Source organism: Miniopterus schreibersii (genome assembly GCF_964146895.1).
Source record: "Miniopterus schreibersii genome assembly, chromosome: 9".
Taxonomy (NCBI): Eukaryota; Metazoa; Chordata; class Mammalia; order Chiroptera; family Miniopteridae; genus Miniopterus; species Miniopterus schreibersii.
The window spans coordinates 69,220,999-69,242,181 of record NC_138118.1 but is presented as its reverse complement, the minus strand read 5'-3'; positions in this window follow the sequence as shown (position 1 = coordinate 69,242,181).

Genomic DNA, 21,183 nt, shown 5'->3' with positions numbered 1-21,183 from the left:
CTCCAGATTTTTTAGCACCAGCTACGGAGGAAAAGGCCTGAGTTATGGTGGCTTATATCACCTGCACAAGTCTGATGACAGCTAGAAAAAAGTGGATTCTCTTCAGCCTACAGGGTCTTTCCTCCAAGGAACCTCAAAATTGTAACTACATTTTGCAGATGTTTTCAATGTATTTAGTTAAAGAAAAACAGAAGTCACTCAAACAAATTTAATTTTGGAAATGAAATCTACAAGATATGCATGAACAAAACATTTGACTGACTTTGTAATCCTTAACCAGCCTAGTTAAGGTGTTATGTTGAACTAGGCAAAATTTTTCATAGATGCTCTATACCTCCATTGAGACTGGCTTGGGGGCTCTCAAAAGTAAGAAACCAGAACACAAAGACCCATGAACAACTGGTGATATTCGCACAGTTAATTAACAAAAGGAATGACTAGGTTATTTTGCTTTTCGTAATGTCTAAGGAAACAATCCCCACCATGCATAAGACAGGTTGTTCACCAGCTCGACTCTGCTACAACTGCATATGGGCCCTTCAATCTAAATCAACCTAGAAACAGTCTATTTTTTTTTTCTAACCAAGAAAAAAGGCCAGGGCTTAAAGGGTGATGTCTTGAAGCCGGATGCCATTTATACATGAGATGGTTATAAATGCTGTCGCTGCCTGATCGGCGACCTTGTGCAAGGGCCAAGTGGCAGGAGGCTGTCCTCTTGTACCCGGATGGCAGCGCTGGAGGAATGACACGGGGCCAGTTTGGAGGGCGGTCAGCGTTCTTTGTGAGCTTTGCTCAATGAGCCCTCTGGCGTGGCTGCTTTAGCCCTGGAGACACTTCAGAAGAGCCCCGGGACGCCCCTGGAATGCGGGTTCCTTCTCCCCGAGTGTCACGCGCTGCACTGGGCCCGGCCCCGTCCTCGGCAGTAATGCCAGGGGCCGGGTCAGATCCGTTACAGACTCGCCGGAGCCTGTGGCTCTTGACCTTGGAAAGGGCAGGCGCTCCCTTTCAAATGCCTGACAGTGTAATCCTAGTTGAGAGGTACAGATTGGGGGTGACCTGTGACTTGCAGGTTTCCCTTTGAACCTCCGGCCCCCCTCACGTGCCGCCTCGCCACATGTGTGTTCCAGCACAGCAACTGTCCCCGCACCTTCCCTAGAGGCCACCTGCTCCCCGCCGGCCGCCCCTTTGAAGTGAAGGGCTTCATGGCATGGGGCGCCCCCAGCCTTCACCCCCCACTCCCGCAGCCCCTCCCTGTCCCCTCACACACACACACACACGCACGCACACGCAGGCTGGGCCCCCAGTTCAGGCTAGAGAAACTGATGTGAAATCTTCACATTTTGACTTCCCAGGGCCAACTGTACCGTGGTTTTTAATGATTTTGTAGCCAGTAAGAATGATACCATTAAACAAATATTGCTCAGCGGTGTTGTTAAATTGGACCTCTGCTCTGTATGATGACTTGAGGGTAATTTATAAGCACAAACTGCCACATTATGATGAAGTACAGAATATTTCTCGGTACTTTTCTGTTAAGTTTTAAATTCTAAGAACACTGTCATGAGGTTCATATGAACTCACCCATCATCTTCAAATCAGTTTAAGAATTTATCAAAGCATTTAATCATTTATCAAATGGCAGGATACCTATTGTTCTGAGTGTCTTTTTAGAACAATGATAATTAATCTACCTGTTATATAAAGATAGTCAAAGACTATTAGCAATTATTTAATAACAAAACAAAATCCTGGTTTCTCTACTTCTTAATGGCGACTGGAAAATAAAAGCACAGATCAATTTTTTTTTAAAGACCATGTCCTTCATTTAATCAATATCATTACAGAATGCAGAGCCTAGAATAATACTGAAAATTACCTCTTTCCCTTGGAGCCTCGAATATTACTTTACATTTTAAACATGTTCCAGTTAAGGGGGTAACCGGATGGGGTCAGGCTTCATTTCCTTAGTTTGGGGCGGTTTCTTAACACCTAAAAGCCTCAGTTTCCTCATCTATAAAGTGAGGCCGATGGTTATTTCTTCATAGGGTAGAATGAGAATCGGTTAGGAGCCTAAAAGTATTGAGCAAAAACCCCAAAACTGCTGTAGGGAAGACGAGAGCAGCTAACCCATGCTGCCGTCCCCTCCCTGGGGAGTAAGTGGAAGTCTATGAATCGGGTCTTTTCTCAGGTGCCCTCTGGCACCACATCCTCTGGGTTCCCCTCTGTCTTCTCCCAAGTTGATTTCTTAACTAATTGCCTAGCCATAGCCACCTGACCTAACAACAACAATGCCCCAAGGTGCAGGTTTTTAAAAGATAACATTTGCCACATTCTCAGGATAAGTTTATAATATTTCCAAATTACACATAGTAGCTATTTTCTCTGTGTGATTAGGTTATTAATTATATATACAGTTGGGATAATTACTTTCTGGTTATGTTTAATTTTAGGGTTTACTTTTTCTATCATTTCTGATTTAACTTTATTTATTGGATATGTAAAACATTTATCTGGTATAAAAGTCAAGTTAAAAAATAAGTTGCAATCAGAAAAGTGTTACTTCCATTCCTGTCTCCTCCACCTCATTCCTGCCTATTGCTACTGGTAACTATTGTCATTAGCTGGTTTATCTTTCCTGTGTTTCTCATAAGCCAGAGAGATAGAGACTGAGAGATTTTCTTATCTTTGTCCCTATGACTTTCTTACACTAAAAGTAGAATTCTATATATACTATTTTGAACTTTAATTTTTTTAAACTTAACAACATAGCCTGGGAATGACTCCTAACCAGTTCATAGAACTTTCTTCAGTATGACCATTATCTCTCTAAAATTCAGTTCTCTTGGCCTAACTGGATTTTTCTATCAATTTTAAGTCAGTATATTTACTGTTTGAAGTCAGTGTCAATTTCGTTTTTATGTTTTTCTCAGGTCAGTTTTTATCAGTTTTTAAAAAAAAATTATTTCATTGTCACCAAGATATTATTATTCTGTCATTATTTCATCAAAAAACAATTTTTTCCTATTAGTTTTTACATTTTTGATCATAATAATAAACTCAGCATTTTTAAATGATGGGATTATTTTTTTGGAATATTTGTTGTTAATTTGATAATTAACGTGATTTATATTCCTTTCCAACTCATCTATGAGAAGGTTTTAAACAGCACCCTCAGGATTATTCTGCTGTTCAGGAATAGATGACAGGCCCGTCTTACATCCTTTCCATCGCTCTGGTGATATGGAGTTGCTGACTAGGTGGCCAGCTGAGCAGAGAGTAAGTGGCGGGTAAAACCTGGCTGACGTCCCTGGTCTGAGATGGCAAAGTGAGAGAGCGCGGTGGGGCTGTCTGTCTGGCGTGTCTCCGGACAGCTGGACGGCAGCTCTGTGCTGCCTCATTGCGCAGGCCTTTCTCTTCTGACCTGTAACGTGGAGGAGTCCTCCCAGTTGGCCTTCGACGCTGTATCAGACGGGTAGTGCCTCAGTGATCACAACTTGGAGTTTTCCAGTAATTTACTAGCAAGAAGAATTTGGTGACTTGGTAGCTCAATCGCTCAAGCCTGGAAATCTCAAAAACAAATCCCAAGGAGCAGGTTTGCTGGCATTTGTGCCAGTGACAGCAGGGGCGTTTACCTGCTGCAGTGCCTTCCGTCGGAAAGGTGCTTCTCTTGGGCACTGAGGACTCGCCGAGCAGATCCCGAAGGCTGCCGGAGGAAAACCCACACCCACACCTTTGTGGCAATTCTCCTTTCTCTGGGACACTCATAAACTGACCGCGGGTCTCTCCTCCATAAACAGCTGGTGCAAACTGGAAACGTTGGGAGTGAGCCAGCCAGGGGAGTGGGAAATGGGGAGCAGTGAGATAACCTGGGGGTTGCTTTCCTCTCTTCTGGTTCACGTGGAGGCAGCACCATATTTTTAGAGTTCGAGAGACGGGCCCTTATCAGCCATCTGATCTCAGGCGCTTTTGTGTAACAGCTTTAGATCTGTAAAATGGAGGTAATAACACTTACCCCACCGCCTTGACAAGGGTTGCTGTAAACCTCTACATCAAACTATGCCTCTCGATAGACAAATGATCGGGATACTTTAAAGACCCATATGAATAAAGGAAAGGCGTTTTTATTCTGGCTGTAGCTATATGCCCTATGACACCACTGCGCATTTCCTGTGTCTCGCTCCATCAGAATATTTTTACTCTGGTGTCCGTGGAGTTTGCCAGGCAGTAATTCTTGAGAAGTGAGTATGATCTTCGGAGTTTGATATGATGTAATACGATGACTCTTTTCAAGTCATGGTTTATTTAAAAACTGGAAAGTGTCCAAGGAGTCACTCTCTTTCTTCCAAGGCCAAAAAAATAAGTCATTATAAGTCTCAAGCCAAGTTGACAGTGGCCTTTTCATGTTGGGGAAAGGGGCTGTTAGAAGCACATATCTTTGGATCAGAGACCACTAGCCTATGGTAGGTAAGGGGAATGGAAATCCAAGTTGGAGCCTTAGCATCTCCCCTGGGCTTTTAGAGATGGCCGACCATGCCTGAGATTGTGGCCGCAGGCTCCTGAAGTAAGTATTTTCAGGAGAAAAAAGGTACTCATGCTAAGTAATGAGAGAGTCACAGACACAGGCTGGTCCAGTAACAAGGTTCTGGCTTTGGAATGGAACTAAGGATAACAGGACAGCTGTCCTTTGGGGTGTCCTCTGGTTCAGCCCACAGATGTATGTCATGGGAAGGGACTTTGAGCGGAGCAGAGAGAGGCATTCACCAAAAGTCTCACTGAGACCTTAGGGACTCAAGACTGCTGTGTTTTGGTAACCGAGTAACAGGAAGAAGTAATCTTGTGGTCGCTTTGGTGGATTGGGAACCTGGTGCTAGCAGTGTGGGCAGTGATGGGACTTAGAACAAGTGGCATCATCGTCGTCTGGGACTCCTCTGGGACTCCAGAAATCAGTGTGTGTTTGTGTTGGGGGGATGTGTGGGAGGAGGCACTTAAAGGGATCTATTAGTCCTAAGATTGCATGTGGAAATAGACACACTATTTCTTACTATTATTGGGGCTTTCTGTTTTGTCCTAGATTAGTGCAATAGTTTGTTTAATAATTAAAAAATTATTGGGAGGGAGCACAAAACGTGATTGTGCTTAAAGCCCATGAACTGCACACTTAACAGTCATTAAGATGGTAAATTTTATATGTATTTTAGCACAATTAAAAATTTAAAAATTGTGTGTATGGGAGGGAGTGGAAGTGGGGGTTGGGGAATACAGGTGACTTTCTTTCATGGAAAAAAAGTTACTTAATTTAATAAACAGAACAATGTGAGACAAAGGATAGCCTCCGAGGGAATTCTGCCAGCCAGGCTGAGTAATAATCCACTCTGGCTGGGTCATTAGCTCTCCTATCTGGTCATTAATCCCTGTTCCTTGAAAAAGACAAACGCCAACTGCAATCCTTTCCAATAGGATATCTGAGTTACACTCACTCTATTGAACGCTTTCCAGACCAGATGTTTGACGACTTTTCAGTGCTCTGGATAAAAACTGTCCTTTATCTTCTTGATTTATGACAGCCTTTCATTTGATGATCAAACGGAGCCACTAATAATTCTGCTAGAGATGTCTCGGAAGGCCCTCAGGAGAATATTTATACCCCACGGGCTTTTATTCTATCAGCTGCGGAGGCCTTGGCGCACTACGCACTTTCTTCCATGTGGGAATATTATTTACATTACTGTTCTTTGCCTTTGGTTCTTTTTAGATTGGGCCTCTGTAGGGTGACACTTGAAGTGGCCGTCGCTTGGGGTGAAATGCCTCAGGGACTACCCCAAGCCGCTCATGTAAAGTGATCCTGCTATTCTGTTGTAAGCCTCGTGGTGTGTTATGGAAGGTTTTCTGTTTTACTTACTGGATACAGTCAGGTTTGGGAAATGTAATTCTTGTGTGGTGAGAAATAAAATGACTGCTTATTATTTTTAAATCTGTATTTTCTTTCAGAAGAAAGATAATAAAAGGACATCTTTTCTTTAGGATGAGAAAAGTTGTTAAAGGACTCAAAATAAGATTAAGGTGGTAGGAGCATTCAGAGAAATGCACATTTGGAAGTATGCCTTTCAATTTCAACCTGATTTCCACATCCCACTCTGGTTGCAAGACACCTCACAAAACAATGGAGCGGTCTAGTCATTTTAGTCTTTTCGGACACTAAGTCACACAGCCCAGGCAGCAATTGATTGGAAACACTTGGTTTGATTTGGGATCAAGCCACATACCACAGAGTTTCAAAAAGGTGGTTATAGTACTGGAAGAATATATGCAATGTTGAGAGGTGAAGGGGACCTACATTCCCTCCAGAATAGCTTTCTTGTCTATTGTCAGGTGCCTGAAATAATGTTATTACTTTTTCTCTTCTATGCTTTATCGCCTTATGCACAACTGTCTCTGGAAGGAGTTAAGTCACTTTTTGTAAGTGTGGGACTAGCTGTTTTAAAATCACCTAGGTACCTGCTAAAATGGGGATTTGGTACCAAAACTCTCCGAACCAGAAATTTAGGGATCTGTATCTCAACAGCTCCCCAAGTTATATTTTCCCCCACAAAAGACTGATATCACCATTTTATTGTTATTAGTCATTCTGACATAATTGGGCTGTTGTGCCGAGGGCACCAGTTGGTAGAGAGGAGCTTTAGAAGACATTCAGAAGGACAGGGATGGGGCAGGATGGAGACACTCCAGAGAAAAGGGGAGAAAGGCTGACCATCGGATAGAGAGAGGCCGTAGGAGAGAGATTTGTTGTTTCACAGTTTGACCCTTGGAATTAGACGTTTGGAAGGGTCGGTGTGTGTTTCAGAACTTGCAACACAGAAGAGTTAAAGATGAAAATACAAATTCACGCCATAGACAAATTAGAAGGAACAGGAGGCATCCTACTCAACAGTGGAGAAATGATGGCTTGAAACTCTTGGAAACAATACAAGAAATCACAAAGTGAAAGATGACTTAAAACACCATAGCAACATAACATTTTTACATCCCCAAACAGAAGATCATGAAGGCAAATGACAAAAAATATGTATAAACACATATTTACCAAAAATATGAAGGGAAAATTATGAAAGGAATCTAAACTGTATTGTGAACCAACTCTCTGCCAGGAACTTGCACATATTGATCTAACTTCATCCTTACAACTGCTCTACAAGTCCCTTATTTTTATGGGCAGATTATAAAAATGAAAAAAATAGTACCTAAGGATTAGAAGTGTAGGTAATTTGCTTGATAGGAGAGTGAGATGAGTGTCTGAGTCCTACCACTGAGCACAGCAGGTTTCTTACTGTGGTGAGACCGGCGGCTGCCCACCCAGCCATCCTTACCCTCTTCTTCCTAAGTGCTCAGCTGGACCACATCTCCCAGGATTTCTGAACCGAGCCGGCCATATGGCTCAGTTTACCGAGTAAATCGACAGTGGCCTGGCGTAAAAAACCCTCCTTTCTTTCCTTTCCCTCTTCGTGATAACTGGAGTAGAGATGGATAGCAGGCAACTTTGGAGCTTACCAGCTGAAGAAGGCAGAGCTTCCACCGCCTGGGGTCCCAGTAATTGTCCAGAAGTTCACCTGCCTAAGCAAAGAACAGATTCCTCATGTAGTTAAACCAGGACACATTTAGACCTATTGCTCTCCATGATTATCCTGTAATAACTAATACACATGCGAAGAAATCATGTAACACCTCTAAAACTCCAGGGACAAAGGACCACATGACATAGACACAGTTTGTGTAAGAGGAGAAATACTCAGTAGTAAATGTACAGAGCTGTATTCCTCCCGGACGAAAAAGAATCGTAAGTTAAAATGTGAGCTCTGCTGAGAAGGCTATGGGGACCAGCACACATCCACATGACACCGAGGCACTATATATTGGTATAATCTTTTTGGGGGGGAAATTAGGTGATGTTTATTAAGAGGCATTGTAACAATTATCCTTTCTGAGTTGATACCTAGTCCTAGATATTAATCCTAAATAATTATTTGGGATAAAATCATTGGTAAAGAGTTGTGTTTTTGAGCAAACAAACAACCCCCCCAAAAGAAAACCAATGTATTAGTCAAGATTCTCTAGAGAAACAGAACCAAAAGAGGGTGTGTGTGTGTGTGTGTGTGTGTGTGTGTGTGTGTAAGAGAGAGAGAGAGAGAGACAGAGAGAGAGGAGAGAGAAAGAGACCCAGGGAAGAGCTGCGATTTGAGTCCAAAAGTAGTCTGCTGGCAGAATTCCCTTTTATTTTCTTGGGAGATTGATCTTTTTATATTGTCTTCAACTGATTGGATAGGGCCCACCCATATATGGAGATTATATGCTTCACTCAAAGTCTGCTGATTCATATGTTAATCTTACCTAAAAATACCTTCAGAGAAATATCTATAATAATATTTGGCCCAATATCTGGGAATCATGGCCTAGCCAAGTAGACACATAAAATTAATCATCACACCGAGTTTAGTTAAATATTTTTTAAAAATGAGAAATGGTTTATCAAATTATGGCAATTAATTTAGTGAAATAGAGTCATTCAAAATTAAGAATATGAAAACTATACAGAAACATGGAAAATGTCACTTTCTCATTTTGTGGAAGCTTACTGAACGTCCCAGTGGCCAAGCTGTGTGTGTGAGGATGGATAAGCCCCAGCTCCTCATGTTAAAAATTTACAGCCCAGTGAGACAGGCATCCTGGGAGACAGTGTTTAGCGGGAAGACTGCTGCTAAAGGTGGGGATTAGCAACGAAGGAAGCCAGGGGGGTGAACAAAGAGCAGCTCAGGAAGGACCAGAAGGTGGGCGTGTTACTGAGGCATCTGGGCTTTATCCTGTGGCAACAGGGGCCCCTGAAGTGAGTTTAGAGGGAGCAGCTTTGCCTGTATAGAAGATGGTTTTGGTCGCAAGATAGGGATTCCTGTGTAACAAGGCCCAAGGCCAGGAGACTAATTAAATAGGCCTGGTGAGAAATGACTTGAGCCTGAATTAAAGTGGTTGCCAAATGGGACAGAGGGAAGAGATTCCAGGGAAATGAAGGAAAAGCAAAATCAATGGAATTTCATAACAGATGCACTATCGAGTTTCAGGGAGAAGAAAAACAGAAAACACTCTTAGATTTCTGGCTTGGTTGCTTCCCAAAGAAGATAAGAACAGAGGGGAAAAATGAGATGTGAAAATGAGATTTGGAGTCCATTTTTAAATACCTTTCACTTCTTTGTTTCATGTGCCTTCGAGATAACTGCCATCAGGATCTGGTCAGAAAACAGAAACCAAAGCAATTATTTTAGTAGAAGGAAATTAATTGAAAGGGTTAGTTAAGCAAGACAAAGCCAGCATGGGGCGTTTAGATAACAGAGCTGGGATGTGCAGGAAGCAGCTTCCTTCCTGGGCTGCGGGGACAAAGGGAAGAAATCTGGGGTTTTGGATCAAGAAGTTTGGAAGAGATGCTCTGTGGACGCCGGACAGAGCTGAGGAATGAGAACCTGACTGAGGACTGAAAGGAAGGGGACTGGACCCCCCAGGTGCCGCTGGGACGAAAGGCTATTGACGGGGTGATGCTGCAGGACAGACGGAACGGGAAAGGGTGACTCCCTTCTCCCTCCTCCAGCCTGGCTGTCGCCCTCCAACACCCCCTATTTGCAGAGCCTAACCCACTGGTGGAGGGAAATGTAGTTTGCATGATAAAAGTCTCAGCATCGCAGAGCACAGAGCACAGAAGGATGGGTTTAAAGATGAAAAAAATACTTTTATCTAGAAAACTTGATATTAGAAAGAAGGAAGGCTACAAATCAATGATCCAGGTTGTCTCCTCAAAATGGATGTTTTTAAGAAAAGACACCAAATTTTAAAAGGAGAGAATAAAATAATTTTCAAGAACATTAATTAATGAAATTGAAAGTCAGTGTATAACAGAGAAAATCAACATAGCCAAAAGTTTTTTGTTGTTTTTTTTAAAAAGAGCAAAATTGATGAACTTAGTAGAACTGCTCATGAATAAAAGAGAGAACTCAGCAAAATTCACCAGTATCATGACTGAGGAAAGAATATTATTACATATTCTAACAGCATTAAAGAGAGAAATGGGATATTAAGAAAAATTGGGTCCAATGCTTTTGAAATCCCTTGAAACTAAAAAGAGAGGAAATGCTTCTTTGATGTAAAACAAAGAAGGCAGAAGCCTGGGAAGTCAGGGCTGCTCTGCTGTTCCAGAAGGAGCCCTCTGCTTCAGAAAATCTAGCCAGCCGTCACACCTGGGGTTCTTCTGAGATGACCAAATGCTCATTCACAGGCCTGGGAAGACATTCATGGTGGTTTCATCATAGAGTGACCAAGGTTGCCACACAGAAGAACATGGGTGAATCTCACTAACCTAATGTCGAGCGAAACAAGCCAGACAGTAAGAGTTCATTGTGTGGGATTGTTTAAAGTTCCAGGGAGGCAACACTGATGGATGATGGTGGAAACCACAATTACGGTTGCCCTTGGGGAACCAGGGACTGGGATGAGCATGGTGGAGGCTTCCAGGTGCTGGGTCAATATGTGGTCATGGGGTGCATCTGATTTGAGAAAATTCATCAAGCATGTAATCCTTTAATGAGAAATATACATTACAAATTCAATTGGGGTAGTGACTGGGAGAGGGATTCCATCTGGCTTCAGTCTCCTTTCTTTCCTATTCTAACTTCCCCTTACTTCGTCTTCTAATTTGTTTCCTGGCTTCCTTTGCAACCAGGTCAGCAACCTCTTTAATCAGGAAGGACTCGAGACCTGGTTTGCAGTGACTGGGTTGTTGCAATGCAGACATACCTTTTGGTTTTCATTGGGAAGACTGGTATGGACTGCATTTTGTCTCTGCTGTTCATGTTGATCATAGTTACTTTGCAAGGTTGTCAGTAAGTGAAATGCAGGAAGAGGGACCCTTTCCCTGTGCCAGTGGGCTCAGCTAAGACCTTTGGCAAAACTGCTGGTTCAAAATGCTCAGCAGGTGGACATTTTATAAACCTCTCTAGCTTTAGACAGGGAAACAAGGTACCTCTGGGCTGGGCATCACCTAGAAGTCCTCTCTGCTGCGGTAGTTTTCTAGTCTATCACTATCCAATCCACCCCCAACAAGAACTCTAGGATTCCAGGCTGTCTGCTTGCTGCTACACTGGGGTTTTTCCTGTTGAGCTTTTTCTTGGCTACTTTCTTTGAGGTGTTACCTACATAATAATAATTTTAATAGATTAAATTGAAAAAGCATATATTGCAGAGTAGCTATACACATAAAAACACTAAGGAACCCGTCAGCGTTCATAAGATATACACGCACACTCACACCCAGACACACATTAACACTTTTTTAAAGGTCCCCCACATGTAGTTACATTCGGTGAATTTGGAGGAATAAAATAATACGAACAGTTAGGTAAGTAGTCACAGAAGCTAAAATGGTAGATCATTGATTTTTTTAAATTTTTTTTTACTTTTCAATTGTGTGAAGTAGTTGCATGTAGACAGTTTGTACATCAGTGTCTTTCACATACCCGCAGACACATAGATTAGCAGCAGTCTTCTCATCAGTCAGTGGGAGGTTTGACGGCTTTCTGGCTCTGCCCTCTAATTAGCTGCACAGGAGTGTGGGGCTGGGAGGGGTGTCGGAGGAAGAGAGCACAGCACTGAGGGCTGTGGGGGGCCCATTCATACGCAGGGACTCAGTGGTACCAACTCTGTTAGTTTTCAGACTAAGAAATGCTTCCAGCAGATGACAGTGGAAACAAAACCCTTGAGGGACCACTTCTTGGTTTCCCACTTTCATTTTTGAAAATAGTCACGGGGATGTAAAGTACAGCCCAGGGAATATGGTCAGTAATATAGAAATAACTAGGTATGGTGTCAGGTGGGTACTGGACTTATCAGGGTGATCACTTCGTACGCTATAGAAATGTCTAATCACTATGCTGTGCACCTGAAGCTAATATAATATTGTATGTCAACCGAAATTGAAAAAGAAATTTTAGAAAAAGAAAGAAAATACTCAGAAGCTTTGATTCTTGCCCCTGGACAATCGAGGAGTATTTTGGAGGAGCTCTCAGTGCCCCATCCACAGTGGGATTGCTGTGATTCCCTGGTGGTGAAGGCCTGGGGTGGGGGCCGGGGTGGGGGTAGGGGGGGGACCGGAAGGGGGGACATTCGTAATACTCAGCAATAAAGATAAAAAAATTTAAAAATAATTTAATTTTTGATGATTAATTTTTAAAAATAATTTATTTTTAAAAGTTTATTATAGAAAGTTTCTGACAGGCAGAAAGTATAAAGAATAAAAGCATGTAACTCATGTACCTACTGCCCAGAGTAAAGAAAACAGTATTGTTCATGTAGTTGGAATGGTCCTGTGTGGGCGTGTGCTCCGTCCCTACCCTAGTCTTCTCTCCTCCAGGGGCTCCCATTTCTTCAGCCTAACATTTATCACAGCATGAACTTCTTAATACTTTAAATATACCCTGAATACTTAATGCTTAATCCTGTAAGACTTTGAATATATATTATACTGTATATATTCTTGATACTTAATCCCTTAATACTTTGTATATATAATATATACACTTAGGGATATATAAGTGGTGTGTGTGTGTGTGCACAGTTTTGCTCTTCATTTAAAGTTTTTTTTGTGTTTGTTTTTTTTTAATATATCTTTATTGATTTCAGAGAGAGGAAAGGAGAGGGAGAGAGAGATAGAAACATCAATGATGAGAGAGTCATTGATCAAGCCCTCAACCCGGGCATGTGCCCTGACCGGGAACCGAACCCCGATCGCCTGGATCCTAGGTCGATGCTCAACCGCTGAGCCACGCCCAGCCAGGCTAAAGTTTTTTTTATATACATGTATATATTCTTTTGTTATTTGCTCTTTGGTCAAGCTTATTTGATGTAAGACATTCATTTGTTTTCACTGCTGTATAATGCTCCATTGCATTAATATATTGCTATTAATTGATTTACCTGTTTTTGAGTATTAGTTTATCTTAACTGGTAAGATAAATATTTGTGGGGAAAAATCGAAGCCATGTTGTTGTTTTTCGGTTTGGTTGATTTTTGGTTTAGTCAATAAGCTATTTTTTTTCTAATCTGTGTATATTGAAAACTGCCAGAACTTTGTCTTCAGCAAACAATGTTATTGGAACCTGGGCTGAGAGTAAACTTATGGTTTACTAGCATTTTATTGGCTTCATTTCCACTTCCATCTCCTTCCTGCCTGGTTGGGAACATTATGCCAAAGCCCATTCTCTTTCTCTTCATTGAAATATAATTCACATACCGTGAAATTCACTCTTTAGAGCATAAAATTCGATGGTTTTTAGTACATTTACAAACTTATACAACTACCACCACTATTTAATTCCATAACATTTCATCACTCCCAAAAGAGATCCCATACCCATTAGCAATCACTCGCAATTCCTCCCTACTACCAGCCCTTGAAAAGTACTAGTTCACTCTGACTGGCTTATTTCACTTAGCATAATACTCTCCAGGTCCATCCATGCTGTCCCCAAAAGTAAGACTGTCTTCTTTTTACAGCTGAGTAGAATTCCATTGTGTAAATACATGCCCCACAGCTTTTTTATCCACTTATCTACTGATGGGCCCTGGGACTGCTTCCAGATCTTAGCTATTGTAAATAATGCTGCAAATGAGCATAGGGGTGCATATATTCTTTCAAATTAGTGTTTCAGATTTCTTCAGATTTATTCCCAGAAGTGGAATCACTGGGTCATAAGGCAGTTTAATTTTCAGTTTTTTCAGGAAACTCCATACTGTTTTCCACAGTGGCTGCACCAGTCTGCATTCCCAGCAGCAGTGCACAGGGTTCCCTCTATTCCACATCCTCACCAACACCTGTTGTTTGTTGATTTATTGATGATAGTCATTCTCAGAGTCTACCTCAGAATCACGATCATCAAGTGAGGTGATATCTCACTGTGGTTTTAATTTGCATTTCTAAATACCATGATTTCACCTATAAGTAGAATCAAATGAGTGAAAGGCTATAACAAAATAGAAACAGAATCATAGATTCGTAGATCAGACTGACAGCTGTCAAAGGGAACCGATGTTGGGAGGCTGGGTAAAAAAGGCAAAGAAATTAAAAACACACACATAGACACAGATGGGAGTATGGTGATAGCCAGAGGAAAGGGGGTGCTTCATTCAGGTTGTAGCATATATCAGTACTTTATTTCTTTTTGTGGATGAATACTATTCCATTATATCAATATACAATACCATATGTAGCTGTTTGTCAGTTGATGGGTATGTGGGTTGTTTTCACCTTTTGACTATTACAAACACTGCTTCTATGAACATTTGTTTACAAGTTTTTGTGTGAACATATGTTTTCAGTTATGTTGGGTAGATACCTAGGAATAGAATTGCTTTGTTCAACTTTTTGAGGAATTCTCAAACTATTTTCTAAAGTGGCTGGACCATTTTACGTTCCCATCAGCACTGTTTGAGGATTCCAGTTTCACCACATCTTCGTCAACACGTTTTCTTTTCAGATATTATTATTATAGCCATCCTAGAGGGTGTGAATTAGTATCTCATTGTGATTTTGATTTTCCTAATGACTAATGATGTTGGCTATCTTTTCATGTGCTTATTGGTTATTTGAGTATCTTTTTTTGGAGGAATCTCTGTTCTGAGTCTTTGCTTATTTAAAAATTGTCTTTTAATTGTTGAGTTCTAAGAGTACTTTATGTATTCTGGACAATAGATCCTTATCAGCTATGTGATTTGTGAATATTTTCTCTAATTCTGTGAGTTGTCTTCTTACTTTCTTGACAGGGCCCTTTGAAGCACAACATTTTAAAATTTTGTTGATGTCAATTTATGTATTTTTTTTTTCCCCTTTGTGGCTTGTGCTTTGTTTGATGCCATATCTTAGAAATCATTGCCTAATTCAAGGTCACAAAAATTTACACCTATGTTTTCTTCTGAGAGTTTTGTATTTCTAGCTCTTGCATTTAGGTCTTACATTTTTTTGTCCATTTTGAGATAATTTTTGTATATGGTGTAAAATAGGGGTCCAACTTCACTCTTTTGTGCGTGGATAACAGTTGTCCTAGCACTATTTGTTAAAAACATTCTTCTTCCCTCATGGAATTGTCTTGATATCCTTGTCAAAAATCAATTATCACAAATGTTCGGGTTTATTTTAGATTCTCAATTCTATTTCATTAATGCCTACTCTTATGCCAGCACCACGTTCTTGACGGCTATAACTGAGAAACTGAGAAGCGCAACACCTCCAGCTTTGTTTTTCTTTTTCTATATTACTTCAGCTCTTCAGGACCCCTTGCATGTCTATATGAATTTTAGGTTTAGCTTGTCAGTATCTGTAAAAAAGTCAGCTGAGGTTTTTATAGGAATTGCGTTGGATGTGTAGATCAACAATTAATCTGTGAAGTTAATTACCATCTTAATAAGTTCGGAAGATCTTCCAACAATATTTTGTGATCCATAAATTTGGGATACATTTCTAGTCAGTTAGGTCTTCCTTAATTTCCAGTGATATTTTGTGGTTTTCAGTGTCCAAGCTATAAATTCTTTTGTTACATTTATTCCTAAGTATTTTACTGTTTTGATTCTATTACAAAGGGAGTTGGTTTTTAATTTAATTTTTGTGCTGTTCTTCGCTGGTGAGCACATTCTATTTTGTCCAAGAACGGACTTTCAATTTGATTGAAATAGTCTTCAGGAATTTACTCTCAAATATGAATGAGCAGAATGAATATTGCAGCATGAAGAGTTTAGAGGAAACAATAAGGCCACATAGGCGATTTTTGTAACTGCTCAAAAATTGAACTCAAAGTTCTAAAATTGAGATTAATCTCTGTAGAGGAGGTAGAGCTTACATACACATCTTTGTGGTAAGTTATCAGTGAGATATTTGTGAATAGTGCATATTAAGAGTAGCACATAAAAGCATTTATTTCCAAAAGGAGCCCTTTGAAAAATATTCTATTTTTCAGACTTCAGTCACTGTAATTCTGAGTTTTGATTAGTATGTTTCCATTGGGCCACACAGCCCAAATGCTCTAAGGTTTTAATTACTTCTATAAGATATGTTCTGTAAAATATATCTTAGGATAGGGTCGTGTCACAGACACTGTACTAAGCTCTTACATGTCTCTCATGAATTTTTACAGTCTCTAAAAGTGCCTAGAAAGTACATCAGATCACCCCAAAATTTCACCAATCCAATTTTCCTTTCACTAACCAAATGATACCCTTCCAATTTCTTCATTTCCAGGGTTGATGCAAGAGAATTTGTGGCGATCATGTCGGGATCACTCAGTCAAACTTCTGAGAAGACCAAAGGTAACTTTTGCTACAAAAACCCCTGCAGTTTCTCCTCTGTTGGTGTAAACAGTTGGGGCGCAGCCTGCCTTCCCAGGCCTCCCCTCAAAGGCTCCACAGCTGTGAAGCAGCACTGCCCTCTTGCGAGGAGACTTGAAAAATGACCGGAGACTTGAAAAAATCCACTCAGCGCAGCTGCTGCCTGGCTGTTTATAATCAACTGTAGCCTAATTGGAACTTAATTTTGAGAACCACCGATTTTTACCGCAGATTTCATGACCCCCCTTCATCCCACCCCTCCCACCCCCAAATTATTTAATGTGTCTTAGGTTTCGAAAACCTCAACGTGTTTCACCAAATGATGTAATGAAACAACATCAAGCATGTTTTTTTTCCTCAGTAATGACAGGAGGAAATGGACCATATGGTTAAAATCAGGAGCATCGATGAAGATGGTCAGTTTCTTTGAGGGATGCTCCCCCCCTTTTTGTGGATGAGAAACCAGAGGTCCAGAGGAAAGTGGGAATTATCAAAGCCCGTGACTCGGGATCCTTGTCTCTGGGTCTGGGTCCAGCGCCACGAGGGCAACAGGACACGACAGGATGTGGTTCCCTAAGGCAGCAGCTGCTTGTGTAACTCTTCTGTCAGCCCCAGGACAGAGGGGCCGGGGGACGAACGTGGCCACGGAGATTCCCTCACATCGAATTTGACTCTCATTTTTAATCTCTATTGTTCGAACCTCATTCCTCCTCTCCTTGAAAACACTGATTTTTTTTTTGGAAAGAAAGAAGATCTAAGAAGGTAGGAGAGTTAAGAAGGACCTAGATAAAGGGGCGTTCTGCAGGCCTGCACCTTGCTCAGAGCTGAGGGGGAATTAAAACTGCAGAGAGGGGAGAGGCCTTTCTTTCTCTTTTGCTCACTGTTTTTCTGCTCTGTCTCTCTCCTGCTCTTCACCCTTTTATTTATTTTTAAGTAGCTGACCGAAATGTGATTTTAAAATTAGCGGTTGATATAATCACATCATCTTTGACATAATGACGTCATCTTTTCTCCCAACTGACCATATCTGTTCGCTTTGCCCCAGGTCCCTACTCTATGACCAGCGCTGGGCCTGGAGAAAAGGCACACTTCCTAAGCCCCGGCTGAAATTTAGATGTGACTGGGTCAGAAATTGGGGTTGGTTCAATGATCTTCTGTGATGAGGGATCAAGGTTTTAATGCAAATTCTCCAGAGCTTCATTTCACTCATTTATTCACTCAGTGGTGTGTATTGAGGATCATTTCTAGGGCTGCTGCTCATAGCTGTGTGGATTATGTGCTGTGCACAACACTCCTTGGCAACAGGAATAAAACATGATCTTTGTTCACATAGAGATTCCAGCCTAGTTGAAGGAGATCATATCTGATGGCCTATTTGGATGTCTCAGACACCTAAGTGCAATGGGTTTGAGTTTAGACTCCCTAGTCTGCACCCAGAAATCCAAGGCAGGGACTGGGGGGTCATCCTAGGCCTCTCCATTCTTCCACCATCTAATTAGTCACTCTATCTGGCTGATTCTGTGGGAACCCATCCCCGCTCTGTTACCATTGCCACTGTGCATAGACCTGTGCAGATTTGTGCACTGTGCAAGGGCGCCTGGGTGAAAGGGTGAATGGGGCTGAAGGCCACAACTCAGCCCTGAACCTGGTAGGAAGAAGGGAAATCTTTCAAGGAGCTCTTTTTTCAAGCTGTGTGCCTCTAGGACTGTGTTGCTCAGAGAAGGATTCTTTCTCTAACTTCTCCATCCAGAGAGGGTGAATTGGTGACTTTTCCTAATTGGTACAAAGGTATCTTGACGAGTAATGGCCAACTCTCCACTAGATTAGCTCGATTACATCCTATCTGTTGTCCCTGCTTCTCTCGTCCAACCCACCCTCACATGCTGTTGGTCAGAATTTTTATCAGACTCAAAACTGAATGCGTTGTGCCTTGCCTAAAATCCTTTCCCATCCCATTGCCTTCAGAATAAAATAAAAATTGCTTTGAAAGCATAAAAGACAATTCCTAATATGGTGCCGGCCCCACTGCTACTAGGGTCCTGTGATGCTCTTGGTCTCCCAGTGCTCTGTATTGTCTCCATCCCTGCCCCTGTGTGGACTGGTGTTTGTGTCCCCACATATGTTGAAGTCCTACTCCCAATATGATAATTAGGAGGTGGAGCCTTTGGGAGGTCATTAGGTTTAGATGAGGTCAGGAGGTTGAAACCTTATGATGGGATTAATGTTTTTAGGAGGAGAGACACATGGGATTTTTCTCCCTCTCTACCATGTGAAGATACATTAAGAAGACAGCCGTCTGCAAGCCAAGAAGAGCACTCTCACCAGGAACCGGATTGACTTGTATTTTCATTTTAGACTCACCAGCCTCCAGTAGTATTGTTTAAGCCACCCACACTGTGATACTTTGTTATAGCAGCTGAAGAAGACTAACACAGATACTTTTTCCTGCAGCGTGAAGAGTCATATGTCTTGTTCACTTAGCTCACTTCTCATCTCTCAAGACCTTGTCCACATGTGACTTCACCCCTAGCATTAATTATCCTTTTAATGTAGTTGACTTCCTGTGTCCCCTTTGGAACATTGTGTGTGCTCAAGAAATGATTATTAAATGAATACACTGAGTTTATTTTTAAATGTTAGAAAAATCCACTCCTGCTTCTTCAGAGCTCCTTTCAGAGAGAGAAGATCACATCAAGATTGATTGTTGCAGTGGAAACACTTGTGGTACAAGTAACCATACCCATCAAATGAAAGACATTTGATGGGTATGTGCAGGTTGGCGGAGCCAGGGATAGAATCCCCAGTAGATAGGCTGAGCATATGCTTAGATCACCAGTAGATAGAGACACACAAATAGAAGGCATCACTGGGAAAAAATTAGAAAATAATTTTTGATATTTCAGAAAATGCTTTGCATTATTATCATGGTAAGAGTTTGAACTTTATTAAAATTTCTTTACTTCAAGGTTTATATCTTTTAAAAAATAAGATATTACATATGGGAGATATGGAGGGGGATAGCACCGTCTATAATGCTCAGGACTTCTGAAGATGATCGGCCAGCCTTGGTAGGGTGTTGCATCAAATCTTGGTCAGAATTTAATTTCTCTGCTTCCAGTGAATCTTCTATCAGTTTCTGAGCCCATAGGGCAGGGAAAGATTTCATGCTTCTAGAATGAAACTTGAAGGGTTGGAGCTTGAGAAGACAGGCAGTACCCATCCTTACATTAAGGCAGAACATCTGTTTCAAACACTGGGCTTTGCTCGTGATGGGTGAGCACTCAGGGACAAAGCTGCAGCACAGAGGAGAAAACTCTCCGGCTGGTGACCCTCCATTCAGCTCCTTCCACTGCTGGAGGCCAATGCGATTGGCTTTCCTCTTCCCAGACACCATTTGGGCAACAGGTTACCCTTCCCGACTTACTGTCTTTATTCAAGACTGCCCTGGGGATCCCTTCTAACCTGACAAGATGCCCTTCATTGAAAGGATTTCTGCTTCTTTCCAAAAAAACCAAAACAAAAATGAAATAAAAGGGCCCAAGTTAAGACAAGTAGTGAGATGTGAGATCAGAGATCAGAGGAAAATAACAGGGAGAGTTAACAGACTCAATCATGGCATAAATCAAAGGTGGCGATGTTTAACTTTGAGAACAGAGCGAGACTTCAACCACCGACGAGAAAGAACACATGGAAAGACAGCTTATTAAATTAAATTTTCTACTGTTTATCAATTTGACTATCTTCATTCTCCCTTTTATTGACAGAAGATTTCTCTGTGGTAGAATCATTTCAGTGACTAAGGAAGGCTTCCTCCGCTGCTGCATCTGGGCTGAGGGCCCCTGGGGACACCGTCATTGTTTGCCAGGCTTGGTTTGCGTGATGCAAGACCCAAGCAGCAACCTGCAACAGCGCTGGCCTCTCTGAATGCCTCAGGCCTTGTTCTAGACAATATTTCTTTTTAGGCTAAGGGGTGGCAGGCTGCCCACACTGCTTTATTCCCAGTACCAAATGAAACCTTCCTTAAGTGTTACTACATGTTAATAAACATAGTCAGTGAACCCCACTTAAAAAGAATGACCTGTTTATGAAAGAAACCTTTTGAAAGACAGAATATTTTTCCCTGTGGGCCAAAGCTTAGGCAGAAAAACAAAGCGCTCTTTCAAAGGCTGAAAACATGATGGAGGATGGGTTCTGACTTTCTAACGACAAAAATAATGATACTTTTAGCTCCAACCTGCTCGAGGGAGCTGTAAATATACTTTACGGGCACAGGTTGAACCTTTCCAACTTTCTACCTCAAATGCTATTTGAACTTGTTAAGCGAGAGTGATGTTAGCTCGAATGTACATACGGAGAAACCGAGGCAATAGGAACGGAAGTGATTTGCCCAGTGCCACCAGATGACTTACAGGTGTGGGCCAGAAGAGAGCAAGCTGAGGCTGACTGCTTCTGTGACACGGGAACACCTGACATCAGGGCTAGTTGCCTTCCCTTTCTCTCACTATCTTCTTTTCTCTTTCCTCTTTGTGTTTCATTTTGTTTCACGGAGTCCTAGCTCCTGCCAGTGAGTTGGGTGCAACATGAGTGTTGGCACCTCCATTAGAAAGCCTGCGCTGGCCCAGGCGGCAGAGGACCCCAAGCTCGAATTGACAACCTTGTTCAATTGGTTGCTCTTCCCATGAGCAATAAAATATTATTAGCAAAACTGATCCTGAAAACAGCATTTGTTAATCCTAAAACACTTAATATGTCTAAAACTACTGCTCTAGAGTACAACACTTT